The 23,880-nt window shown below is 38.7% G+C and overlaps 1 long non-coding RNA gene and 1 pseudogene across 2 annotated transcripts in view; one reads left to right on the top strand and one right to left on the bottom strand.

Annotated features, from left to right (window-relative positions):
- LOC309658266 overlaps nt 1-23,880 on the top strand; it is a 588,006-nt gene that overhangs the window by 241,080 nt on the left and 323,046 nt on the right. The window lies entirely within an intron of this gene.
- Nucleotides 12,785-23,814, bottom strand: LOC309658206 (YEATS domain-containing protein 4 pseudogene; annotated as a pseudogene). Its single transcript has one exon. The product of its transcript is annotated as a YEATS domain-containing protein 4 pseudogene (transcript).

The following is a 23,880-nucleotide window of genomic DNA, read 5'->3' as shown; positions in this document are numbered from 1 at the left end:
CCATGACAGAAAACCTGACCAAGCTGGGCCAACATGTTCTCTCTCTTGATAATTTGGAATTAGTATTCAAAGATATTAGTTAGATTCTTTTAGTATTTGAACTCAGAGGACATTTGACCTTGGCAGCTATGATGGGGTAGTTCTTTTAAATTATGCTCACAGAACAGCAGACAGTGTGAGGAAGACAGAGAGAAAAATGAGGCAGAAATATAGAAAGAGAAGCAGAGCAGTGAGTTTATAAACATCCAGAGAAAGAGAGTGAGAGTGGCTGTACTACTTCCTGATGGCTTTCCCCGTTCTAATTCATTATAAAGCATTTCTTGCCTTTGGGTTCTGAGAGATAACCCTGAACTCTTAACAAGAGCAAACCCTAAGCTATTTACATGTGTTAGTTTAAATGGGTTTCTATTACTTGCAGACAGTTGACAGCAAGTTTATAAGCCAGTGAGAATGGAGAAAAAAAAAAAAGAGAATTAGAGAATTGGTTGAAAAGACCTTTTACCAGGTTTCAAGATTTAGTACTTACATTTATTTGTTTTGAAGGACAAGGCGTAAAAATCCCCCTTTTAGAAAACAGAAAGTTGAATGAGATAACTCTTGGAGATTCCCTTTACTGATATGATCCTAGTCAAGATATTAGTTTGGGGGGATAGCATTCTTAAACTGACTTAAAAATTTCTTTTAGAATCAATACTTGAATAGAGCAGATCTCTTCCTTGGCACTGGCAACCACTGCAAGTCAGAATGTGAGAAACTATCTCAAAACAGAGCCTATGCTCTTAACCCCAGCAACCATGACCCCAGGAAGGTACTCATTTCTCATAGTGTGGCTGCTTTTGCTTTTGCTCTAATGCTTATTTTCTTTAATAAGTATAAGGAGGTCATCTGGCATATCCACTACTTACTAAGAGAACACACAGAATCTTAAGAGTATGCATTGGAGCAGATACATTTAGATGGAGCCATTGTTCCTAAATCATAAATAGAAGGAACATTAATGGCTGTTGTGGTTTCTCATGCAAACTCAGACAATTCTCAGGGGGGAGTGATAAAGAGCCAAAAGCTTCTCAACACCAAAATGGAGGAATTGTGTGACTGGGGAAGGCTACTGTTTCCAGGTTTTTTGGGTTTTTTTGGGTTTTTTTGGTAAGGGGAAGTTGATGAAAATGTTTTAAAATTAGATAGTGACGATGGTTTTTCAATTCTGAATTTGCAAAAATCTACTAAGTTGTATACTTCAAAACGGTGAATTTTATGGTAATTGATTTATATCTTAATAAAGCTTTTTTTAAAAGAACATGCAATAATTTCACAAAATAGCATAAATATCAATAGTTGAAAATGTCACTGATAATGACACAATAAAAATTGACTAGAATGTTAAAATGAGATCAACTTTTTCAGGCTACAGACAAGAATTTTTATAACAACTCACACTTAATTTGACCTGGAATTTGTCCCAGACTTCGCTAGGCTTCTGCGACAGTTTTCAGAGGCCTGAGGGAGAGAACAGACCAGCTCATTCCTTCATGAAATAACTTCACGACATCTACAATCTCCTTGCAGTCAATATCCAACATTCAGTGAGGTAGATTGGGCACTATATATGACCAGAGGAGCAATCCCTCATAGATTAAGTAGCATGGGGAAAAGAAATTTGATTCCTCTATGCCTTCCTATAAAAATATTTCTGAGGCACTGGGAGAAGACATTGGTATTGTGGTTTAGTTTCCCCAGTGATTATGTCCATTGTAAACTACAGAGGGATATGTTTTACCTCAAAGGAAAAAAAAAAAAAAAAAAAGATTAATTTCCCTGTTTGTTAGGGAACTCACACCTAACTTTATCTACATCCTCTTTCTCCTAACCCTTGGGTGGAGGTAGAACTTTTTCTGTGTTAGTTGAGCTACATTCTGTGCAAACCAAGACAGGTGAGACCTGTAGTAAATTTCAGAGGATGTCCTAGGAAAACTAAACTTGTGAATGTCTTATTTAGCTCCTTAAAATCTCACAGAGGGGATGGTAGATTAATGAGTAACAATATTCAACACACAGTACTTTTTATTGCTGAATGCATGTACATGTAACAAAAAAAAAATCCAGAAAATAAATCTCAAGAGATGTCATATGCTAATAAACTTTGGAGATCTAGTAGATAATTTTAACAATTATGAGTTTTATATATGAATGGTTTTCTTAAAAAATAGTTTTCCCTCTCTTTATTTTCTTCAGAAGTAAGTTAACATCCAGAGTTTCTGGAAATGTTTAAACTTTTTCAGCCATATACATACCAAATAAGTTCTATTGCTGAAGAATTAGTGTTACAGCTTTATTATTTGGGGCACAATTCAAGAAGAAATAGATTTAATGTGTAAGCATTCTACCAGCATACCCCTCTGAAACTCTGGAATTTTAAAAAGAAATTTGACTTAATGGGTTAGATAAATGGTGGAACCAGCAGAATTTTTTTCCTCCTACATTTATGTAAGTAAAACATAGGCTTTTCACAGCACTGCTGTTTAGTACATATTGTTACATGTTAAGGTTCAATTGGGAACAAAGAAAATTCCATGTCATAAGAGTCTTCTTTCTTTACACAAAATATCTCTCCAATATCTAGTTTATCTCCTGTAGTACCAGTATTTTCAAAAGTAATATATTATACCCAAACACTATATTGAGGTCTGAAACTATTAGTCTCCCTCCTAATATTCCCATTGCCTATCCCTTCTGAACAGTCATTGCTTAAATATTCTCCATTATTCCAGCTTCCTTCCCATCTATTGAATACTTTTAGCTTTCCAAAAGTCACCCATAACAACTTTATTATTTGATTCCCACAAGGTCTCTATTGTAAACTAAAATTTTAGAAATGGAGACCTGAGTGAAATAAAAAGGTATTTATTTGAGTTATGTTAGGATTGCAGCCCTGGAGACACAGATTCATAAAGCAGTTGAATTGTGTTCCACCTGACTACAAAATGGGGCAGGCAAAAGGCAAAGGCAAAGGCCACAGGGTTACAGTTTGCTACATGAGTTGTTTATCAAAAATTATAATTGGAGCTGGCAAGAAGTAAGGATGTTTGTTAAGTAAAGATTAGTTGGGGTCTGAAATGGTTGCATAATTACAATGGAAGACCTTGAGACCACAAGGTTGCAGCTGGCAAGTATTGTTCTGAATATGGCTGGTAATGTCTTTGGGTCTGGTACAGTTCAAAGAAAATTCAAGTTCTCAGTGGTGCAGAGATATGTCTGAGACCAGATACTTAATAGCTGCCAGACTCCATTTTTGTATGCCTAAACTGTGATTCCACCATTATAATTTTAATTTGTCATCACTATGAAGTAGGTGTTTAGGTATCTCAGGTTGCAGTCTCATCATTTAAGAGGTAAGAAAACTGAGACCCAGAGTTGTTAAGTGATTTGTTAAATGGTAATGACTTAGGGCTTTTATTCAGGTGGGTCTCCTTCCTAAAAATCTAAATAAACTTGATTCAACCCCCAATTTCTGGCCTGTGAGGATATAGACCCTTTGTTATAATTTCAAAAATTCCTCAAATACTTACTTCTTCATAGTCCTGACTGCCTGGAACTCTTCTATCTTACATATGTTATGTCTACTTTGTCCTGCATCCATTTGGATGAGAAACTCAGTTTTTTCTTTGATTCCTCCTAAATTCCTTTACACTGAGATTTAAAATTTCTAATTAAGGCTTTATTACGTTCTGCTAAAAACTGAAAAGTTTTTGAGAAAACCTTCCATTCATTGTCCAGAGTAATACTTCTTGGAGCTCCTTGTTCTCCACTGAATTTTTAAAATTTCAGTATGTCATAAAAACCATAGCTGTCCCCAATACTCCCTTTTCTTTCCACACAATTCTTCCCCAAACTGCTCTACCCATCTCAACTGTGGCAGAGACTGTTTTCTCCATCTCTATTTTTAATCTCTGAATCAGCTCTTTTTTTAATACTAGATTTTAAAATTTAATTTTCTTTTCACCTATTTCCTGGAATGGGTACAAATATGGAGGGTCCTATAGCTGACTTCTGAAGACAGGATTTGTTGTTACCTTTTGGACATACAGATGGAGAAGGCGAGAATATCTTGAAGGATGAGCATGGTACTAGGAAATAAAGAAAACAGATTTAAATGGAAATATTAAAAATACACATATAACTTCCTATTGTTCTTTTAGGGCAATAATTTTTCCACCTCTCAGATGGGGTGGCCAAGTTTTCAGAAGGGCAATGACTTACCCATGATGCATGGTCAGAATAGTCTTTGGTGCACACTAAGAGGCTTATTGGGAGACTGCATACACTTACTCTAAAAAGGACATGACCCTTTCTTTTGTTCCTGATTAGTACTATGGAGGCATGCGTTCACCCAAATGCACACACATGAAAAAGATGGAAATATTCCCCATGGACCATAATATTACAGCTTCTATATGCCAGACTCTTTACTGCAAGGTACTTATTATCTCCCCCAGTTACAGGTAATAAAACTGAGGCTCAAAGACCTATCCAAATCCTCCTATGTAATATGAGGCAGAACTTGTCTGTGATACAAGATTCAAAAGTCTATGCTTATTATACTAGTGATTATAATTGAAAATGAAATGCTAGTGTTGGATCTGCCTTCAGAACTATCTAGTCCATTTTTAATGCTAAGTTTAGCAGCCAAGGGAGAGTAAGTGGCTTGTCCATGGTCATATGACAAGCCAACAGCAGATCTGGAAGAATTATCATCTGAGTTCCTTTCAAGAATTTTACATTGAGGTATAAGATGTCTTTATTTTGTTCTATAAATTATTTTCCTGTGTGAGTCTTCTTTCCTCAATGACACTTCAAGATCTTTGAGGGCAATGTTGCTTCTTAGACTTTGCCAGTTCTCCCCTTTTTGTCTACCTCGCCCCCCACCATGTTGGCCTACAAACATCCAGGCCTACCTGAAATAATATTAATTTGCATTTGCAGAGCACTTTACAGCACGTGTTCTCAACCTTGACATGATGTATTGGTCCCAATCATTCATTGTTGCGCGTGCGGGGGGAAGTGTGTGTGTGGGGTGGGTGGGTGGGTGGGGGTGTCCTGTGCATTGTAGGACATTTAGGCACCATCCCTGGCCTCTACCAACTGGATGCTAGTAACACCTTCCTCTCTTCCTCCACCAGTTATGACAATCAAACAACACCTTTGAAATTGTCAAATGTAAACAACCTAACTTTAACCTCAAGGAACTAAAAATACAAGAACAAACTAAGCCCAAAGTTAGCAGTAGGAAGAAAATAACAATGATCAGAATGGGAATAAATAAAATAGAGACTAAAAAGATAATAGAAAAGATCAATGAAACTAAGAGCTGGTTGTTTGAAAAGAAACAAAATAGACAAACTGCTAGCTAGACTTACCAGAGAAAAAGAGAGAGGACTCAAACATAAAATTAGAAATGAAAGATGAGACATTACAACTGATAATGCAAACACGCATAAGGGACTACTATGAACAACTATAAACCAACAAATTGGATAACCTAGAAATAATGGATAAATTCCTAGAAACATACAATCCAGCAAAACTGAATCATGAAGAAATAGAACCTCTGAACAGACCAATTACTAGGAAGGAAATTAAATCAGTAATCAAATCCTCAAAGGATTTGATTACTCCCAAACCAGATGGCTTCCCTGTTGAATTCTACCAAATATTTAAAGAATAACTAGTACTAATACTTCTCAAACTTTTCCAAAAAACAGAAGAGGAGGGAACACTTCCAAGCTCATTTTATGATATCAGTATTACTCTTATCCCAAAGCCAGACAAGGACACTACAAGAAAAGAAATTGTACCAATATCCCTGAACATATTTTTGCATGAAAATACATGCAAAAATCCTCAACAAAATATTAGCAAACTGAATTCAATGACACATTAAAAGGATCATACACCATGATCTAGTGGGATACATTCCAGGGATAGAAGGATGGTTCAACAACCTCAAATCAATTACTGTAACAAACCATATTAATAAAATAAAGAATAAAAATCATATGATCATCTCGACAGATGCAAAAAACTTGACAAAATTCAACATTCTTTCATGATAAAGACTCTCAACAAACTGGGCATAGAGGAAACATACCTCAACATAATAAAAACCATATGTGACAAGCCCATAGTTAACGCCACACTCAGTGGTGAAATGGCTGACAGCTTTTCCACTGAGCCAAGGATGCTCAGCCTTACCACTTTTATTAACATAGAACAGGAAATTGTAGCTAGAGCAATTACTCAGGAGAAAGAATAAAAGGTATCTGAATAGGAAAGGAAGAGGTAAAATTGTCTCTGTTTGCAGATGATGTAATATTATGTATAGAAAACTAAAGACTCCACAAAAAAACATTAGAACTAATAAATAATTTCAGTACCTTTGCAGGATAAAAAATCAGTATACAAAAATCAGTTGCAGTTCTATACACACAACTATGAACTATCAGAAAGAGAAATTAAGAAAACAATCCTGTTTACAAAAACATCAAAAAGAATAAAACATTTAGGGATGAATTTAACCAAGGAGGTGAGATATCTGTACACTGAAAACTATAAGACATTGATGAAATAAATTGAAGAGGAAACAAATAAATGAAAAATATTCTGTGCTTATTGATTAGAAGAATTAATATTGTAAAATAGCCATACTACCCAAAGTGATCTACAGTTTTAATGTAATCCTAATGTCATTTTTCACAAAAATAGATAGAACAATTTTAAAATTTGTGTGGAACTAGAAAACACCCCTAATAGCCCAAGCAATCTTGAGAAAGAAGAACAAAACTGAAGGCATCACAGTTTCTGATTTCAACCTATATTACAAAGCTATAGTAATCAAAACAGCCATGCAAGGTAGGCATTTTCCTATCCATATTACATATGAGGAAACTGAGGGCAAGCAGAGGAAAAGACTTGGCCCCAACAAGAAGCTATTTAAGGTATTTACCATTAAATGTCCCTCTGTATTTCAAGAAAGCAGAGACTTTTTTTAGTTCATCCCTGCATCTCTAGTATCTGATACAGTGTCTGGCATATGATATATACTCCTTAAATGATGAAGAAAGGAAAAGAGAGAGCAAAGAATGAAAATCGAGATTGAAACCCAGGTCTATCTAATTTCAAAAGTTGCTCTCCCTGTTGTCATCCTGTGTTGCAATCCAAATCCCTCTGAGGACTATTGGCTAGATCCCAGTGACCTAGGAGGTCACTTCTGATTGGAACAGGTTCAAGAATAAAGGAGGTGGAGGCAGGAGGAAAGAAGCAATCTGGAAGCCCGCCCCTTGGCCGGGTAGCCAAAAAGGTTGCATAGACTGTTTAGTGGAGGAGGTCCAACTACAGAGTGAATCATCTTTTGAGTTTAGAATAAGATAAGTTCCACTCAGGTTGTAGACGGGCTTTACAGTAAATCCCTGACCCCCTTCCATTGGATGAATGGGTTGAGGTTTCTCTCTTGAGGATCCCATCCTAAAGGCAGTGGATACGTGTACAAGCTATGCCCTCTGGACCCCCTTGATCCCAAAATATTGCTTATAAACCTATGTGTCCATTTTATTTATTTATTTATTTATTTTTTTGGGTAGATTCTCACTGCTGCTGAGGCCAGCTGCTCACACAATATGCTGGTAGCAGCATTCCTGGCAGGCTCTTTCTCAGAAAGCCAGTCTTGTTTGTGGCCTTTCCAGCTGACTGAATGCTCTAAAGCTCACCCGTGCTATAGAATCAGGAGAATATATACACCTGTAGGTACGTATCTTCTAGGGCCAGGTCAAAACTAGTGAAATAAAAAGCAGAGTTATGACATTCATTGTTTCATATTAACACAAGAATGACAACAATAGCAGCAGCAATAACAACATCTTGGAACATTTACTTAAAATGCTTAAAAACAGAAAACCATTGCTGAAGACCACTGAGTTAGCTGGCAGGATCAAGGGGTGTGAGAGGACACAGTTGTTTCCAGTTTTTTCTCACCCAAACTTTCAGACCAATGAAATTAGACTCTTAATAGATCAAGTCAAATCAGCTCAATCACAAGAGAGGAATTTATTGAGTCATGTAACTGAAAAGTCTTGGGTTTCTGTAAGCAGTCTCATCAGAAATCTCTATCTTTTTCTCTCCCCCACTCTCTTTCTCTTTCCTCTGATTGAGAAAAATAAAATAAAATAAAATCTCTCTTCAAATTGCATATCAGTCTCTCCAAAAGACTCCACATGGCCTGAGGGTGACATGCCTACCCCAGTACAAATCACTGAGTTTAGGAGAATTGGCTGATTGCTTCACAAAGCTCACTCTGGAAGTGGGGAATGTGGGTAACTTGCTTGGTAGTCCCACCTGGGAACATGGAATAGGGCTCCTGATGGGCCCATTTAGATGCTTCCTCAAAAGCAGAAAGCCAAGGAGTTGAGTTGGGTTTCACAGCTACGTAAGAATAGGATGTGCACTGCAGGGTCTCCATCCAGAACCAGAGCTCAATCTTCTTAGAATATTTTCTTCTACTCCTGTCATGTAAAGCAAGGTATTTCTCTGCTCTCTCCTGTGCTTGTTACAGCAGAGGTGGGAGCTTCTTATTGGTTTATCTCCTCCTAGGGCCCGCTCATTAGAAATAGTGGATTCCTTTTTATTGGATTAACCGATTTATCTTTCTCAGTGAAAGCAAGTTTTAGTAACACAAAAAATTAAAACAACTGGAGGCTAAAAGTTTGCTTCTTCTGTTTCTTATATTATCTGAGATGAGGGAGAAGAATTGAGGTCTATTCTTGTTTTTAAATCCTTCAGGTCAATAAAACCATAAACAGACTATTCAGATAGTCCTATATTAAATAAAAGCTACCAGTTATAAGACCCAGCAACTCCATGTTCTGACACATTCTTTGGCATTGGTCATAGTCTACATTTTTGATTAATCATCATTTCTTATCTTGGGGCTTACTGAGTATCTACTAAACTCTAGGAACTTTAAAAATATTTACAAATTCATAAAGAAGAGTAAGTATCAACCTCAATTTATAGATAATGAAACTGAAGGTAAGAACATTTAAATTGTCCAAGCAAGGCCATGGAGCTAATAAGGAGAGGAGCTGGGATTCATAACCAGACCTGTCTGGCTCCAAGCTCAACTGTCTTTCAGGATACCATATTGTTTATGCATGAGACACCATGTTCTTTATCATTTGTTCAAAGATGTCTTTCAGTTGACTAGCCCTTATCAAAACAGCTAAGTGAAGGCCCTCTTAAATAAGGAATGCTCTGTTTTTGGTGAGACTGGGGAACACAATTCATCCAAACCTTCTGGATCATTAAGAGTTAATTTGTTTCTGCATCCCGAGTCTCTCACATCATTGTTTCCTTTCTTTCTAGCTGTCCTCATATTAATAAGTGAGTTTAAATGACCAATGCATAAATACCACAACAAAAATCTATGAGAAGCTGAAATCAAATTTGAGTCTATTCTAACGCCTTCTCCTAAAAGGAAGAGAGGCAAGAATGAATTATCAGAGGGAATAGTATGCAACAGAAGCTCTGGGAGCTTGTTAACAAATGGAGCTGCTTTAAGTTTCAATCACAGAGTCCATGCTTTGGTAGATCTGGAATGGGACCAGCCCAGGTGATTTTTTTTTTTTTTTTTAATTTTTATTGGAGTCTAGTTGCTTTACAATGTTATGTTAGTTTCTGCTGTACAGCAAAGTGAATCAGCTATACATATATATATATTCACTCTTTTTTAGATTTCCTTCCCATTTAGGTCACCACAGATCATTCAGTAGGGTTCCCTGTGCTAAACATTAGGTTCTCATTAGTTATCTCTTTTATACATAACAGTGTGTATATGTCAATCCCAATCTCCCAATTCAGCCCGGGTGATTTAGATACAAGTGATTCACTAACAGGCAAACAATTTGGAAAACCTTGGTGTAGTAACTCAAAAACTAACTTGATTCTTGTTAGATGTGGTCCCATCCCTCTTGCCCTATTGCTAGATCAAAGTTTGGTGATTATAACCTATAATTGTTAGATTATATTGGAAAGGATACACTGTAATGATAGCAGACTGGATTAAGTGCCAGGAGTCCTGGGTTCTAATCCCCTCTTGGTCTTAGTTTTGTGTATTGATAAACATTCTGTAAGAGCATTTGGAGAAGTTAAAAATTAAACTATACAAATTCAGAGGTTTTCTTGAGGGATTTCAGAGATATAGCTTCTAGAGGCTGTATAACTGACAAAGGGGTTCTGAATATAACATTCATTCTACATTGAGACATTTGTGAACCTTGCAACTTATTTCCCTCAAGGATCAATAGAGTTCTGAGGCATATATGAATTTCTTCTGAAAGAATTTTCAGTAACCTGAGTCTATTTCCCCAGCTTCTTCCATTTTTCAGAAACCCTGGATGGGAATTTCAGGGTCCTAAATTTATATAGCTATAATATGTACATAATAATCACTGGTAGAAGAACAATAAAGGATATTCTCTAACAAAGATAGGCAAGCTGCATTCTGATCATATACTAGTAAGAGAAGAAAAGCAAAAAAAACTGATCCAGAGGTAATTAGAAATAATACAAATTTTCTTATATCCTTTAGGAAAGATTATCTGTGAGTCTTGGTTCCATTGTAAGCTGCTTGTCATTTCACTGAATTCAACTCTGTTTAACCTGGTAGCCCAGAAATGTGTCTGTTTTCAAACTTGTCATTTCCAATCAGCTCACAAAAGAAGTAAAAATGGCCAATAGACATATGAAAATATTTGATCTCACTAACCACCGAATGAACGCAAAAGGAAATGGTTGTTTTTTCATGACTAACAAACTTGAAAACATTTTAAGTTGAGCAAAAATTATAACAATGTGGAGAGAATTGGGAAAACAGGTACTCTCATTTAGCTCTGATAAGAAACACAATGTGTACATCCATCAATCTCAATCTCCCAGTCCATCCCACCCACCCCCCTCATGTCCATACGTTTGTCCTCTACATCTGTCTCTATTTCTGCTTTGCAAATAGGTTCATCTGTACCATTTTTCTAAATTCCACATATATGCGTTAATATACGATATTTGTTTTTCTCTTTCGGGCTTACTTCACTCTGTATGACAGTCTCTAGGTTAAAAAGAAACATGAAGAGAAAAGAATAACAAAATGAAAGGGACTGGAAACAAAAATTAAAAAAAAAAAAAAGAAACACAATGTGATGATATGTGTAAAATTCTCAAAAAGGTCCATGTAATTTGACTTAGCAATTCGCTTTAGAGAATTACACGAGAGAGTAAGCATTAACTTGTCCAAGATCTTCCAAAGGCTAAGGTGTCACTTGTTAAGGAGTCTGTCACCATGGAAAGCTTTATGGAAAGGCTTCATGGAAAGCAGCTGTGACCCAGCACTGGAAATCAGTCCTGAGTGACCATAAAGTTGGACCCCAAGCCCTTGATTTTACCACAAGGGAGGAGGGGTTTCCCCAGTCATGGACATTGATGTGACAAATTCTGTCACATTAGTTGCTATATTACACAGCTGCAAAATATGAAATTCTGAGATTCAATAGAGCAAGATCTTTGATAGAAATATAACTAGTAATGATCTCCCTCTAGACCATAGGTTTCTCAGGGACACGGGAAAGGTCTGAGGCTGTTCACCTTTCAATTTATGGTTCCTAGCAGGCTACTGGCAAATAATACTGGTGTTGAGAACAATGATGGTATTACTTAATATTTAATGTTTACCTGTGTCAGACATTCCACATTCACTGTTTGCAATAAACTCAGATTTTTTAAAAGGCAAAATTAGGATACTCTTTGCTAATTGAGCTCTTTTTTGCTTTCACTTAAATTTATTGGCATTTATTTTGGTCTCTGTTGAGTTAGCAAATAATTGGTTAACATCCTCTTACCAATAAATTACATCCTGTACAAAGTTAGCTGTGAATTTGAGCCAACATGTTACTTCTACGAAGTTGAGCTATGAAGTTGAGCCAACATGTTACCTCTCCAAACCAAACTATCTCAGTATTTTATCATTTATGACATCTTTCGCACGGCTTTATCTCTTTCTTCTGGTCTTCATTTATCCTTTCCGCTGTTTCCACATGCTTCGTTAACATGCTGAATCCAACCTACAACTCTTATAAGAATACAGGTCTCACCGTATATGCAGTAGCCGTAGACAGTATTGCTGCCCCATAATCTTGCTCATCGGTAAAGATAGCTCTTTACTGTTTCACAATTTGAGCCACTATTTTAGCACCTCTCTCTCTCTCTCGAATAAATGAAAGGTGAGCTAAAATCAGGCTGTACACCAGATAGGTTAAAGGGGCCCAAAGAATCTCTCCTTATTATCCGTATAAGCAGATGGATTCTCTTTTTTTTGTTGTTTTTAACATCTTTATTGGAGTATAATTGCTTTACAATCGTGTGTTAGTTTCTGCTTTATAACAAAGTGAATCAGTTATACATATACATATGTTCCCATATCTCTTCCCTCTTGCATCTCCCTCCTTTTGACTTGAGATAATTTGAGTTGGGTTTCTGCTACTTGCACCTTAAAGGGCCCTAACAGAGAGAGATTATAAAGAGCTCTAAGAAGAATGATTAAGAAACCAGGCTGTGAAAAGAACGCATTAAGTGTCACAAAGGGTGTGCTAATGAGGAGAATAAAAGAGAAAAGGAATGTGATCTGGGCTGGGATGTAGCAATAAATAACAACAGTGCTAATAGTAGCTAGCATTTACTTAGTGCCTACTTTGTGTGCTGAATATTTTATAGTAATTAAACATGTAATCCTCACAAAGAAAGTTTTGAGATTGATAATGTTATTTATCACTCCCTGTTTATAGAAAAGGCAAAGAAAGCAGGGCGTGATTAGGAAATTTGCCCCCAAATTCACATAACAGGGGCTAGAGCTGGGCTTCAGTTCCAGGGCCTGTGATGTTAAGCCCTGGCTTTTTAACTGTGACATTTATTTCTATGGAAAATGTCATATCCCTTGTCTCCCTTAGGCACTGAAGCTGCAGCAGTTTCATAGAGCTCACCCCATTCCATTTGAGCCGCCACCCTTTCTAAGCTGTTTCTATTTTTAATTTTTTTTAAATGGGCACTTTGGATATTTTCATGTATTTTTCACCTTAAAATAAAAGCAAAAACATGCTTGTTCTCTCATTCACATGTTTCTCTATTGAATACTAGCTGAGTTCCTGCTTTGTGCAGGGCATAATGCTAGGCACCGAGGATGCACAGAGAACCAGTGCTTTTCCATTGTTGCTATGGTTATTCCTGCCAGAGTTCTTAGTCTTTGGGAGAAATGCCTTTCCATGAAAAAAAAAAAAAATGAAATTTACAAGAAATGGTCTCATGAGACATGTTGACCTACAGCTTCAGGAAAAATTCTTTTCGTCCTAGATTATGAACCGTTACGTGTCTACAATAGGATGTTGAATCACCAGGTAAAGAGAAAAAGTTGGCTATCAAATAAAGCTGCTTCTTCTGGGAATGTCAGAGAAAAAGAAGCTGGGGTGGCAAAAGCAGCTAAAAAGCAAGAGGAAATACTAGGTTAATTTTTTTTTTCTTTTTTTAATGAAATAATGCGAGATTGCAAACAACTTCTAAATCTCAGTGCCAACCATTTGTTCGTTGCTTATGAGTCTTTGTTTGTCTGCTGAGGTCACTCTGCTGGGAAAGGGTGTTGATATCAGACCTACTCCTTTTGCCTTTCTTTTTTGGGTTCAGTGACTTCAGGAGCATCCCCTTCTCATGGTGGACAGCCGGGCCATGCTCTATCTGAAGGCTTTAGGAGAGGATCCTTCCTTTCTTCCTGTCTTCTAGTGGTCACCAGCAATCCCTGGCATTCCTTACCTTGCAATATTATAACTTCAGCTTCTATCTCTGTCTTAACATGACCATCTTCCTCTGTGTTGCTGTGTCCAAATGTCTTCTCATAAAGACAGCATTCATTGGATTAGGGCCTATCCGTTACCCAGTATGACCTCATCTTGACATGATTTCATTTCCAAATGTAATCTCTCTTCTTCTACCTCCCAGACTTCATGGTCACTCAGGCCATTCCTTGTGCATGAAGTATGCTCTCCTTTCTCTGCTAGTCATATGCTACTTCAAGGCCTAACTCATGCATCTGCAACCTCCATTACATCCTAAATCTATTGTGGACAGGTTTGAAGACTTGCTCATGGACACATTTTAAAATACTATTTGGCATTTGGTGGGTACTCAGAGCAGTTTGTTGAATTTATTTTAATTGAGAAAAAAATTTGTTTAGTGATTTCTCTGGTGGAGGATCTGTTATGCTCAATTCCAGTCATAGAATTTTACCCGCGGCCTTAATGTGCAGGAAACCATGCCCTTCTCTAGGAAAACAGATTAAAGGGAGATGGCATTGAAATAAAGAGCTCCTATTTAGAATTCTAATAAATGATGCCATTAGGTGTGATTTTCTGAAGATATCTCTAATTGGAGTCGTGTCTTATTCAGAAGTGATTAAAGGTGTCATTTAGGCAAAAAAATCAAACTTTTATGTTTGATTACACCTGTAATTATAATGCATTAACAGAACAACTGTAAATACAGAAACCTCATGTGCTTTTGACATCAGCTGCTGTGGAAGCCAAAGGCATGTTAATTACCTTAGGTATTCCATGTCATCAATCCAGTGTCTTAGTTTTATATGGTTAATTTATGTTTTGGCAGGTGATTCAAAATCCTTCTATTTTCATATGTGGACCAGTTTCCAAAATTTCCATCATGTACCAGGGTATGTCTGAGCTATGCTAAGAAACGTTTGGAATTAGGAGAATTTGAATTATCCAGCAATCATCTCTTCTACTTTTCCATTTCTCACTTTGTAGGTGGTAAAACTGAGGTCCTTTCATTGACTGGGTGACACCTCACGCTTTACTTCCGACATGACCTAACCTTCCACTCACGTGCCTTCCAGTGTAAATCAATCTCCTTTAACAAAGTCTTTGATCTTGGTGATTTTCAGGATGTAAGTGGTCAAAACCCAAATCAAACTAGCACGGGACTGTGATTCTAGAAACTGCAGGCACAGGTGTCTCTGCGTGATGTAAGGACACCATCTAGCCATGATATCAGTCTTCCCATTTCTTGTCTCCGCTTTCATTTGTGTTGGCTCAATTCCCAGGCAGACTCTTCTTGTGCTGGCAGGATGGCTGCCAGAAGCTGCCACACTCACGTCCTGACCCATCCTCAAATCTTGCTGAAATAAAGAGGTATCTTACCCACCCCACAGAGAAGTCCCACGGTTGCATGGCATTGACTGGACTGACTTGGTCACATTTATCTTCCAACAGATCACTGTGGCCAGGAGGGATACAACAGAATAATTGGTCAGGTCTGGGTCATGTGTTCACTCTGGAGTCTGCAGGGGTGTGAGTCCTAGGAGATTGCAAGGATTATGTGTGGAAGAGGGAGGAACCTAAGGTGGAGGTGGGGGCAATGGAAGGAGTCTGACCCAGTCAGGGGTAGCATTTTATCTCTGACTTTTGTTTAGCCTGTGGGCTTAAGGTGATAATAAAAAACAGACCACATTTCAGTCAATTTTATTATTGTTTTAAAATTCTTTTCAGACAATGTATCACCTTATTGCCTACACCTAGAGAGAACTACTCATGTCTAATCCTCCCTGTTTTTGGTAAGCCACTGTCCCGAGGAAAATATGGACAGAAAAATATATCAGATGTCCATTATTGTTGTGGATCCAGAAAATGGAGGACTATTATTAATAATATTAAAAGTGTCTTAGTGCATGCTGTACTTTGCACTTTACAGAGTGCCTCCCCATACACATCAAATGATTATACCAGATTATTCCTTCATTCATAGATGATGAAACCGAGCTTGAGAGAGTTGAAATGTAGTTCCTGAGATCATATAGCAAGTTAAGCGCTGTATCCATTTTTTAAAGTGTTGGGCTTTTGTATTTATAACCTGGATCAAACATCACAGTCTCATTTTCATTGTTAGCCCTTTTCTTCTAATAGGTGTCAGGGTCGGGAGAAGAGAAAATCATGAGTTAGAAATAAATAATATACGTGGAAAGGTGAGGCACGGTGTCAATAAGTATCAGGATAAAAGACCTCATAATGGAAGAATTTCCATTTGCAGAAAGAGATTAGGAATATCTCTATTCTAGCCAATGCATACTTATTTTCCCCATTAAGCTCTGCACATACCCAAGCATATTTATTATTATTAATATTCAAGAGGAGAATGGGTCAAGAATCTTTTTTTTTCCCCACGTAGGATACTCTTTGGATCAACTGATCATTTATTGATAAAATAAAATCTTTAGCCACACCCTAATGTGCAAACTCAGAAAGTTTTAAGAGGAACTGCCACCGTCAAGCCAAATCAAGACCCTGTGGTTTTCAGCAGCATTCAAAAACTCTGATGGTCATGACAAGACCTAGGCTGCTTATGAAAAATACAGTTCACTTGGTCCCACCCCCAAACTTACTAATCTAGAATCTTTGGCTGTGGTCAAGGTAAATATTCTTTTAATAAGTTCCCCAATATTGGTATTTGATTGTTAAAGTTGTTCCTTTGTTCATCCAATAAACATTTATCAAATACCTACTATGTATATTTTTCTACATTGGGATACATCAATAAAAAAAAAAGGCTAGAATGTATACCCTTAAGCAGGAGAGACAGATGCCAAATGAAGAGCATAAAAAATAAGTCAACTATATGACATGATGGATGGAGAAATAAAAAGCAGGGCAGGTATGGGGTCAAGTGTACCTGGGTGGGTGTGGTTAGGGAGTAGAGGGCAGTACCAAATTGGGCAGTAAGGCTAGGACTTATTGAAAGACCGGAAGGGGATGAGGGAATTACTCAAGCAGATTCTTGGGAGGACGCTTCCAGGCAGAAGGAACAGAGTGTAAGCCCTGGTCAGAAGCATGTCTAGTTCATCTGAAGTAGAGCAGGAAGGTCAGTGTGGCTGGAGCTCAGAGAACCAGGGGAGAGTAACAAGATCCAGCATCAGCTAGGCGCATGCGGGGATTTGGGCTATGTATAGACTTTCAGGCCATTTTAAGAAAGTTGGCTTTTACTCTGATTGAAATACAGAGGCATCATAGCCTTTCGAGCAGAACAATTCTATGATCTGTCTTGCCTTTTAAAAAGATCAGTCTGGCTGTTGTGTTGAAAACAGTCTGTAGGGCAGCAAGGGGTAGCTACAGGAAGACCAGCTAGAAGCCTTGTTGAAATCATCCAGATAAAAGATTGTGGTGACTCAGACAAGGCTGGTAACAGGGAAGAGGATGAGAAGTAGTCAGATTCTGGATATATTTTGAAGTTATAGCCAGCATGATTTTCAGATGAATTAGAAGTAAGGTGAGCAGAAAAGAGGAATAAAAAATGACTACAGGTGTCTTGGCCAGACTAAATGAAGTTGTCACCAACTTTGGAAGAAAGATCAGTCTTGAACATTTGAGATGTCCATTAGACATTCAAAATATAATGTCAAGAAACTAGACAACTAGAAATGCCCCTGGAGTTTAGGGGAGGAGTATGGAATGAAGATATCAATTTGAGGCACTCCAGCATGAAGTGGTTGGGGAGCAGATGAGAAACCAGCAAAGGGCTCTGAGGAAGGGCAATCAGTGAAGCAGAAGCAAAACCCAGAGAGCGCTAAGAAGGCTGGTTTCATGAGCCAGCGTCCACTATTAAATAGCTTGTGCTGTCACCTAATACTATGCTTACCCATACTTGGGGTTACTTTTGGTTCTGCAGAACACATGGATTTTATTCAGTTATTTAACAAATAGTTAAGCAGGATGCTGTGTGCTGGGAATTCATCATCAGTCTTTGGAGCCAAGAAATCTCCCCAGATAAAGTGATGTTTAAGTTTTTACCTGGAAAATGTCAATAGGAATTCATGAAAGACGGAGTTTTAGGGATAAGAAAAAGTGTTTCAGGAAGAAGAAACAGTAAGAGCAAAGGCCTAGAAAGGCAAGGGAATGAATACTGTCTGTGTGGAGTTGAAAGTAATTCAGCCTGGTGGGAGCTTGGGACTCAAGGACAGGATGAAAAAGCAAGATCTAGAAATGAGCAATAAACAGATCACAAAGGACTTTGAGTACCATGATAAATTTAAAGGTTTTCCTTAGGTTAAAGTAGAAAGTTTGAAGGTTTATAAGAAGGGAAGTGACAATTAGACTTTAATATGTTTTGATACCTGGTAAAGTGAGTGCCCATGCTTTTATATTCATTCTTATAGCATGTAATTATTTGCTCTTTATTATTAAATATCTTCTTCCTTACTAAAAAAAAAAAAAAAAACCAAAAAACATAAAAACAACATAGGCTATTGTGATGGTTAATTTTATGTGTCAACTCCGCTGGGCTATGATGCTCAGATAGTCAAGCGTTATTCTGGATGTTTCTGTGGGGGTGTTTTTTGGATGAGGTTAACATTGAAACCGGTGACTCTGAGGAAAGCAGATTGCCCTCCATATTGCGGATGGGTCTCATCCAATCAGTTGAAGGCCTGAATAGAAAAAAAGATTGACTTCCTTGAGCAAGAAGAAATTCTGCCAGCAGATGGCCTTTGGACTTGAACTACAACATCAGGTCTTTCCCAGCTTCCAGACTGAGGGCCTTTGCATTTGAATAGCAACTTTAGCCCTTCCCTGAGTCTCCAGCCTGCTAGTCTACCTTTCAAATTTTAGATGTGCCAGCCTCCATAACTGCACGAGAAAATTCCTTAAAATAAATTTCTCTCTATGTATACACACATCCTATCGGCTCTGTCTCTCTGTAAAACCCTAACTAACATAGCTGAGAAGGGGAGATTGGAAGCAGGACTCCCAGGCTCTGCATATGCCATGTAGGCTTGGGAAGCTCCCTGAGCATTTGTTTTTCCCTGCCTACTCCACACCAGGGATCTCAGAGAGGCTGTCCTGAGTGCTCCAAGACTGCTCCTGGCATGAGAGCCAGAGCCAGGAGCCAGCGTCCTTACTATCTGCCAAAGCTGGACCAGGAAAAACTCCCTTCAAACTGGCAAGATCCTGCCTGTAATTTAATTTTAGATAAAGATTCTTAAACATTTAGAAGTTTTTATTTATTAATCTTCTTGTACTTTGTATGCATCCATAGTTCTGTTTTATCAAGAGAGATTCTTTAAATGTTCAAATGACTTCCTGGCAAGTCGAATGAGAAATGAGAATGAATAAATAAAGAGCTGGCAAGCCACTTCTGAAACGTGCCAACCTCAAATGGATCTATGATCCATCCAAGGGTGTTTTGAAGCGTGGAGAGAAAACTAGGTGTAAAAAGAATCCTTCCATTTTTTTGTCAGGCTTGGTCCACTCAGAGAATGAGAAACGTGAACTCTACCCTGGGCCACTCCTGTACTGATGTTCCAAGAACCCTGATATTTCCCTGCCATGAATCTCACACAATTTCAGGAGCATTTATTAGCCTGCACGTTCAGAAACACTCTTGATCTCCTGGGAAACTTCTACTGGCCAGGTTTACTCATGTCCAGTTGACCAGTTGACAAGAGAGGCGGGCTTTCTCTCTCTGTGTTGTCTTAGCTATAAAGAAAGTCCAACCTTTACTGCTGAGACATAAATAACAACAACAACATAATCTTCCACACTGAAAAGTATTGCTTTTGTAATTCATAATTTAAAAAAATGAAGACAGAGAAAGGATAATGATATTTAAAGAGAAAGAGAGAAAGAAAGTAGATTTTCAAAATCCTTTGAAAGATGTGTTTAAGTTACTTGATTTCTTTCAACAGCTCTCTGCTCTCACCCAAATAAATTAAGGGGAACATCAAAATATCTAGAATTTGACAGTTCTCAGCTTTTAAAAATAACATTTTAAAAACGTAAACCTATAAACATAAAATGGAAACTTAGGAGTAAACACTTCTCTCTTCTTAATCCCCTAAAGATTTTGGACGTGTTTCTAATTTCACTGTCAAAGATGCTGTATCCCCAAAAGCTAAACTGAGGCTGTGGAATGTATCGGGTAGCAGCTAGGTAAAGGGGTTAAAGGCGTGGGATTTGGAGTTGGCCAGCGCTGGGATGCAATACCAATCATTGCCATTTTGTGTCCTCTGCAACATAGATACGGCAACAGTTCACAGCTCACAGAGTTGTTTAGAGAACTGAATTCATATGACATTCTGGGAGGGGAGAGTGTCAGGTGCTGGAAATATTTCTCAGGTTCTTCTTTCCTGCCTCCCTTTATTTCGTCTTGTCCTCTTCCCTTTCTTCCTCCTTCTCTCCTTTCCCAGGACACCAAGGTGGGAGCAGGTTCTTCTGCTCATCACTATGGATTAGTGATTTTCAAACGGTTTTGTTTATCAACCAATAATACTTTTTTTTTTAATATATATGCTAGGTATTTTATTTATTTATTTATTTATTTATTTATTTATTTATTTATTTATTTATTTATTTATTTATTTATGGCTGTGTTGGGTCTTCGTTTCTGTGCGAGGGCTTTCTCTAGTTGTGGCAAGCGGGGGCCACTCTTCATCGCGTTGCGCGGGCCTCTCACTGTCGCGGAGCACAGGCTCCAGATGCACAGGCTCAGTAATTGTGGCTCACGGGCCCAGCTGCTCCGCGGCATGTGGGATCCTCCCAGACCAGGGCTCGAACCCCTGTCCCCTGCATTGGCAGGCAGATTCTCAACCACTGCGCCACCAGGGAAGCCCCCAATAATACATTTTATTATTGTGATTAGGATGAAATTTCTTCTTTGCATTTGCAGTTCCCCTCTCCAACCATTGCTGCTTCATCTCAGAAATTTCTGGATACTTTTTTTTATTAGTTCTTTTTTTTTTTTTTTTAAATCATCTGTAAACTACATTTATTGTGCTTACTGGGCACTGGGCACATCAGATACAAAAGAGTTGGGATGGGGGCAGGTAAGAACTTAAGAAATTAAACATACACATTAATTTTACCACGAATTCTAACTACTAGGGAAGTACAAAATTTGTACAAGTTATACTTTATAATGAAATTTTGATGTCTGTCAAAAGGATAAGCTATACATACAATGCAATCAAAATGTTTTAAAATTGTGCTTAATATCACAGAACTACCCTGAAATGGGTTGATAAAATGCCTATACAGCATTATACACATATATTTCACATTAAAGATTGCTTGTAAAGTACAAATGCTTTGCCCCCATTGCTGAGAAATCTATGGCTGACAACTATATGTGCAGTTCCTCTAAGAAACATCGCAGCATTTGTAGCCCATCTCTCCGTTAAACTCCACCTTATTTTAGTTTCACTTACTATCGAGTTCTCTTCAGAACCGTTTATATTTCTTTTGTCTGATCATCTTCTTCGAGTTTCCTGATTTCATTTTTTAAACAAATTATAGTTTCACGACTTGCTTTTAATCTCTCCTTAAGCTCTGCAATTTCAAAGCTTGTTTTTTTTTTTTCGCAGCTTCTAATTTTTCTCTGGTTTTCACTTCAAGTTCTGCAGATTCTGTTTCATGCTTATAGGATCCTAAGGTAAGCTGACGAGATGTTGTTAATAATTGTTGTATCATCGCTGTTGTGTCTTGAAATATCATTTCGTCATAGAGCTCTGAAACCACTGTCTTTTTTCCCAGCATTGCATTGGTGTCTGATTGAAATAGCTTTAATAAATGATACAGGGTTACAGGTCTTTCATTAGGATCAATGAAAAATATTTTGATGACTCTTTCGAATTCACCCCAACCTGTTTCAGTAATTTCATGTGGAGGCTTAGTAACAACTCTTAAAGGACTGCCATAGCTTTCATGTAATTTAAATTGGATTTTCTTCACATGCTGACATATCCTCATTTCTATATGGTTTTACATATACTGTCCACTGATGGGTGTGCCCATCCTCTTCTCTTTTCTTTCCAAAATATCGAGCAATATTACCATAAACGATTGGTTTAACGATAGTAACCCCCTTCACTCTCCCGCCGGAGTCAGGCCCAGATTCGGCCATTCTCTTGAACATATTGTCCTACGGAAGAAACCGGCGCCGCCAGGGAAAGAGACCGGGGCGGCGGACTCGCCGCTCCGCTCAGAGGCCCCGCGCCTCCCGCGCGGTACCAGGAGGAGGGTTTCTGGCCGAAGGAGGACGGGTCAGCAGGGCTCGGGGTGCTGAGGGGTCACCAACGCCACACCGCGGGCAGGGGTGTCGCGGAGAGGAGAGCGGTGGAGAGCGGGACCTTTTATTAGTTCTTCACTTTCAGGTTCATTCACTAAATTCCAGTCTACACAGGGTCTTTGGGGAGGTGGAAATACGTGGGTAGCTGCCCTTGCCCACTGAGTTTGTGCCCATGCTTCATCCCCGGAGTTGACATGGTCTAGGAGAATCTTAGGGCCCATGACCCCCCTCCACCCCATCAGTGACAAAGTGCCCCAGAGCCTCCACCCTCGCCTCCCTTTTCTCCCTTCATTGCTCTCCCAGCAGTTCCTTGCCCCTTCAGGACTCTTTGCTCCTCTCCCAAATCCCTGCTCTGGTGGCTCTGTCTTATACTCAGTTAGGGCCATTTACCTGCTGAGTGGGCCCAGGAGGTGTTGGGGGAGAGTAAGGGGCTTCTGCTCTACCGGTAGGAGACAAAAGCCCTCCGAGTGAGGGATCTAAAAGCCAACCAGACTGTTTACCTTGTGAAAACTTCTGCTGGCAATTTTCTGTACCTATTTCTACTAAAAAAGTTTCTCTATTTTTTGCTTTGAGAGTACACGGAAGTATTTTACTTTCTTACATTTATAAGGTGTTGGCTTCCAGGAAAGGGAAGAAAACTGATCATTCCACCACTATAATGGCATAGAAGCTTGTTCACTGTACACACACTCTCATGGAGCTTGTCATATGCTCCTTCCTCAATCTCGGTTTGAGGATTACGACTCTAAAACCTCAGCATGGATTTTTGGCACAAGAAAGATGAAAGTTTCTGTGTCTCTCTGGCCTTACTGTACCTGCCCATAAAGTAAAAGATTCAGTGCCGTGGGGGCTTCTTGCATTCTCAGATTAATCTGGCATCACTGGGCTTGCAATTCCTCAAGATGACAACTGGATGCTGTCTTGAGGTGCTCAGTAGTGACTGCCTCTTTAGATAGAGCTTGTTTCTCCCCAGTTACCCACAGTCCCCACCACTCCCTATTGTGTTACACCAGGCCTATGTTATTTGTCTACAATTTCATTAAGCCCTGTGTACACGTTTGAGCTTCCAAGACATAAGATATATCAATCCTTTAACTAAATTTTGTATCTCATTAGCCTTTTGACTTTCAGACCTGGAGCCAATTATTCCCCACCCCCCTTTGGACATCTATTACTAGAAATACTGTATTACTGATCCAATATCAAATTCATGCTGTTGAGTCTCAGCACTTTCCAGGGTGGAGTGACCAAGGACCCACTAGGTCCCAGCAGATGGGAGTGCAGTGATGAATCTAACATCTTAAATGAAGCTGTAGAGGAAAAAAAAACCACATTTCTTTTCTACTCCATGTTCCAGCCTGTTTGATTCTTTCATGGGTCAAAGACTGCCACTCTAGCGGCACACCTGGGCCAGTGCCATGGGCTGGCTTCCTAAGCTTCATTGGGCCATCTGCTCCGAGGTCTGCCATTTCCCCAGGTCACTACCGCCGAATGGTATGCAGGTCTCCACTCGCCTGGAACCTGCTGCTTTTCTCCTTCCCAGTCTCAGAGAAAGCATCCCTCCCTCTCTCCTTACCCTGAAAGACACTCATGTTCCTCAGTACCTGTGGGGTGCTAAGCATCATCTCTGAGTATCTTCCAGCAGTGTCTCCCTTCTATCCAATACAAATCTCT

This window comes from Balaenoptera physalus (assembly GCF_965194825.1).
Source record: "Balaenoptera physalus genome assembly, chromosome: 3".
NCBI classification, from domain to species: domain Eukaryota; kingdom Metazoa; phylum Chordata; class Mammalia; order Artiodactyla; family Balaenopteridae; genus Balaenoptera; species Balaenoptera physalus.
This window is presented reverse-complemented; position numbering and strand designations above follow the sequence as displayed.